The following is a 5,387-nucleotide window of genomic DNA, read 5'->3' as shown; positions in this document are numbered from 1 at the left end:
TTTCTGTGTTGTTGTTTTCCCCCCTGGATTGCCTTTGTGTTAATCAGCGAGGAAGATAGACACAACCTTCTGCGCTTCAATGGACACTGAAAGGTTGTCGCTAGCCCCTGGCTATCTGTCTTGATCAGTCTGTTTGAAGGTATGGACCTCCAGAAGACTAACTTCACCTAAGTAATAGACAAGTGCACACAGTGATAGGTGAAATCAATCTACATTTTTTATTAGCGGGAAGAGGATTAATATAACAAAAAAGAAAGGTGGGGGGCACAGAGTATCCGGGAAAAACTTAATTCTCAGTAATTGATTGGCTGAATACAAATACAAGCATTTACGTCAATCCTGAATAATGATGAGAAGCAAAATTTAACTTTCCAAGGAATAAGGAATGTGTCTATAATATTTCAAAACACTTATCTGCTACATACAATAGAATCTGGCTAGATACTTGTCAAGGCTGTGAACATGATCTTTCTCAGGCATTGTAATTAGTTATAAGTAACAAACAATTATTTTCTCATGGAACAGAAATATTTGACATTTAATTGTATCATAACAGAAACAGGTGCTTGTTAATACAAAGAAATAGTTGGATACTATCTCCTCTACCAAGGCTAATGCTAAGATAAAAAATAGAAGAATATTGTGAGTACAGTTCTGTAACACATAACTGACAGCATATTTTCATTAACTCATTCTGGTTATAATTAGAGATGAGCGAATTATTCAAAAATTCGATTCGGCTGATTCGCCGAATTTGTGGAATAAATTCGATTCGATGCGAATTTATTCGCTGCGAATTTAACTTATAAAAAGGGTGTTTCTAGGCTTCAGAGAGCCTTTATATTAGTGCAGAACACTGTACCTTTAATTTAAATGTCCTTGGAGTCTGCTGGGGAAGAGAAATAATACTGTCAGTCAGTATGACATGCAGATGAGTGCCGTCGATCTTAGAATCACCGCACACTTCACTCATTTGGGCAGTCACGGGGCCAAAACCAGAGTGTGGAGCCACAGTGTGGCGGTGGAGGCAGCAGCAATGGGAGGCCATACAGCACCCTATGACAAAATGGAACCCAGCAGTGTGAGGAGACCTGAAAGTGGCACATGGCAGAGTGTGGCGATGGAGACAGCAGCAATGGGAGGCCGTACAGGGACCCATGAGAGACTCTGGACCTGGCAGCAGCATGAGGAGGCGGTACAGGGGCCCATGGCAAGAAGAAGAAGAAGGAGAAGAAGAAGATGAGGATGAGGATGAAGAAGAAGAAGAAGAAGAAGAAGAAGAAGTAGGATGAGGATGAAGAAGAAGAAGAAGAAGAAGTAGGATGAGGATGAAGAAGCAGAAGCAGAAGAAGAAGAAGAAGTAGGATGAGGATGAAGAAGAAGAAGAAGTAGGATGAGGATGAAGAAGAAGAAGAAGAAGTAGGATGAGCATGAAGAAGAAGAAGAAGTAGGATGAGGATGAAGAAGAAGAAGAAGAAGTAGGATGAGGATGAAGAAGAAGAAGAGGAAGAAGAAGAAGTAGGATGAGGATGAAGAAGAAGAAGAAGAAGAAGAAGAAGAAGAAGTAGGATGAGGATGAAGAAGAAGAAGAAGAAGTAGGATGAGGATGAAGAAGAAGAAGAAGAAGTAGGATGAGGATGAAGAAGAAGAAGAAGAAGTAGGATGAGGATGAAGAAGAAGAAGTAGGATGAGGATGAAGAAGAAGAAGTAGGATGAGGATGAAGAAGAAGAAGAAGAAGAAGTAGGATGAGGATGAAGAAGAAGAAGAAGAAGGATGAGGATGAAGAAGAAGAAGAAGAAGCAGAAAAAGAAGAAGTAGGATGAGGATGAAGAAGAAGAAGAAGAAGTAGGATGAGGATGAAGAAGAATTCCAGTGCAGCAAAAAGTGTCCCTGCAGAGAGCTCCGCTATTTCTGACAGTTCTCTGACAGTTCCTTCACATTTACAGCGGTTGAAACATTGTATCTATTTGTTTCCGAATAAAAACATCTGTATCCTAAATGGAAACAAATAGATACAATGTTTCAACCGCTGTAAATGTGAAGGAAATGTCAGAGAACTGTCAGAAATAGCGGAGCTCTCTGCAGGGACACTTTTTGCCGGCTGTAGAAGGGATGAAAATCGGCCGATCGGGGAAAATTCGATTCGCGCATCCGAAGTTTGCTAATATTCGGATTCGACGCGAATCGAATTTTTCCTAAAATTCGAAACGAATTCCACTTCGCCAGGTTCGATTCGCTCATCTCTAGTTATAATACAAAACAATTAATCAACATGGAATATAAAATGGAGTGGGGAAAAACAAAATGACAGACCTAAAAGACATACATTTCCCTTCAGACACCTACAGTGAAGCTGCTATCACCTAACCTCACTTCAATAGGTAAATGGCAGTATTTATGATAAATGGTGAAGCGCTAATAATATGAAAAAATGGGAGAAAACAGCATATGAATAAAAAGCAAGATACGTAGACACATCACATGTAAATAATACAAAATAACACTCAGTGTACTGATCCAATAGGATCGTAATGAAGTGCTGCTAAAGTGAAACAAGTAAAACCTGTAGCAAAAGACGTGGACCCTTTTTTCTGATGGAAAAAAACAAGACAACCTTCCCCTGTCCAAGAATGTCACTTCTAATGCAAGCAGTAATGAAATCCTACATAGTGGACTGAGAAATAAGTCACTCTTTAACCCACAAGTATCGAATAATCATCAAATTGAAACATTCAAGAGGTTGGTTAATTATGATCTTGAGAAATGAAAGATTCCAAAGAGCACACTTTATTCAGGTATCAGTACAGGTATGAAAATATTGTCAGGTAGGAACGACATAGTCATCAGGCCCGTGGACAAAGTGGGCGGCATTGTAGTCCTATCTAAGGACTGTTACCTTGATGAATTGGCCAAGCAATTAGAAGATACAACTTACAAAGTCCTCCCGAAAGATCCCACTATGGGGTATAAGAAAGAGCTAGAATCATTGGTACGGAAAGGAGCTGACAAAAAAATATTGAACAAAAAAGAATCCAAATACTTTGTACCGGAAACATGTAGAATACCCATTATATATACCATACCAAAGATCCATAAGAATGGCACTGAACCACCAGGCAGACCCGTTGTGAATGGCATTGCATCGATCTTGGCTAGAATGGGTCAGTACATCGATATCTACCTACAACCGCTAGTTAAGAATATAAAATCCTATCTCAGGGATACTAAGCATTTGTTACAGTTATTGGGTGAGGTTAATGCTAATTCAGATATCATTTTGGCCAGTGCGGACGTGGCATCTTTGTGCACCATTATTGACCATGATGGGGCCATGAATTCAGCTAGGTGGGGCCTTAAGGAATTTAGTAATTTGACCAACTCACAGAGGAAGTTTATACTTAATTGTCTAGACGTCTGTCTGTCACATAATTATTTCTGGCACTGATTTAGTTAAGGACTAAATAGTCCAGTGCTTATCTGCTCCTGTCCAAATTAATCGTTCTAACTTTGGAATGTGCGCACACTGGAAGAGACTCACGCTGACACACAAGTTCAGTCTATGAACACTTCTAAGAGGAAAAAATATGAAAGTGAGCGCTCTCACAGCAGCAGCCAAAGCACCCAAGGCAATCACAGCAAACCTTCGGACATACACAGAAAATATAAGAAGGTGCGGCGCTGATGGATATGACATAGGTTCTATAAATCAATATATATCTTAGATGATCTGAAAATACATTGTGATGTATAACAGAAATAGTGTCCAATATTAAATTGAATAAGCAATATTGTCCAGGCGAATCAACGCATAGAAATAAGAAAGCCCAGGATCAAACGGTAGAATTGCGCACTCACCGGACGCGCTATATAAAAGCGCATATGTAGTATGACCCCTGGAAATCACTCGTCAGGCGGGTACAGTGGGTATCCGAGAGCAGGCGATCTTGGTAGAATGGACAGCATCCAGATCCAGAGATCCTCTTTAGACTAGGTGAGTAATGGACGAGGAACTCCCTCCGGTGGCCAAAATAGGTATGATGTCCTACAAATGAATTAGCTCCAAGTAGGAGCCAAAAAATCTCTCATAGTGTAGTAAGTAAAAACAGGAACATTTATTCAAAAATAATAAAAATCGTATAAAACAGGGCAGAAAACACTGAATCAGTGAATGATAATAGTTGTGTGACTGACCAAGAGTAATATGGCCGCCGGGCCTCCTCGTGGCTCCGGGCGGCTAAACTGTCACGCTCTGCTGGCTCCTCCTCTTCTTAAGGGGATATTTTAAAATTGGTCTAGGTTTATTCATATTATCAGAGAGTACAGGGGTATTAGTGAGAGGAGCGTGTGGGGTCTCTTTCTCCTTCTGCCATTGGAAGACTATTCCATCAGAGTAATCTTTACAGTCCCTCTGGTACTTTTTCTTTTTCTTTAATTTTTGCTCTTTCTCTACCCCCTCCAGGTGTGTTTTGAGTCTATCTGATTCACTCTTATAGTTATCCTTCTCTTTAAATGGTGTAAGTTTCTCCCTTACTGAATTAATTCAGATATATATTGATTTATAGAACCTATGTCATATCCATCAGCGCCGCACCTTCTTATATTTTCTGTATGAACACTTCTAGTTTATTATAATGAGAAAGTGAGCTTATATATGCAAAATGATGCGAGAGTCATGTGAGAACAACATCAGCATTATATTAGTCTTTGATTGGTCATTTCCACAGGAAAACAATCTCCGTCATGGTATAGGTGTGATCTTCTTCCAAGTCTTATCTATAGAAAGAAAAACATTCCTTTGTCTCAAGTTGGCACGATGGGAGGGGGTCGGTGCGTGTGAGCAGACATTTCTTAAGCAAGTATTTCTTAAAGTACCACAAAGCCCAGCAGGCAGAAAATATTCACACAATATTCATACTAAACATTTATAAATATGAAGAAAGAAATAGTATTAAAGTATAAAAGTAAATATGTAGAAAAATGTGTAGAAAAACGTGTATATATATATATATTCACAAGGAAACCAAATAGGCATTTTACCATATCCATCCCAGCACAATAAGGTGTTCTACCAGCAAGTAAAAGGTGTCGCAATGGGCACTAGATTTGCGCCCAGTGTTGCAAATTTATATATGGCACACTGGGAAGATGAGAAGGTCTATTTGGAACCGCCGGGAGAATTAGTGCTATACAAAAGATACATCGATGATGTAATCATATGGAAAGGCAATGAGGATGCATTACTTAGTTTTCTCGAGGGATTGAATAATAATGATTGGAACATCAAGTTTTCTTGGGTGCATAGTAAGGAAGCCATCAATTTCCTTAACGTTACCATTAAACCATTGAAGAATAGTATCATTACCAAAACATATTTAAAGAAGTGGAC

The sequence above is a fragment of the Staurois parvus genome, unplaced genomic scaffold (genome assembly GCF_062004578.1).
Source record: "Staurois parvus isolate SC_StPar_1 unplaced genomic scaffold, SC_StPar_1.0 ptg001905l, whole genome shotgun sequence".
Taxonomy (NCBI): domain Eukaryota; kingdom Metazoa; phylum Chordata; class Amphibia; order Anura; family Ranidae; genus Staurois; species Staurois parvus.
The sequence above is the reverse complement of the archived record's forward strand: the minus strand, read 5'-3'. Positions refer to the sequence as shown.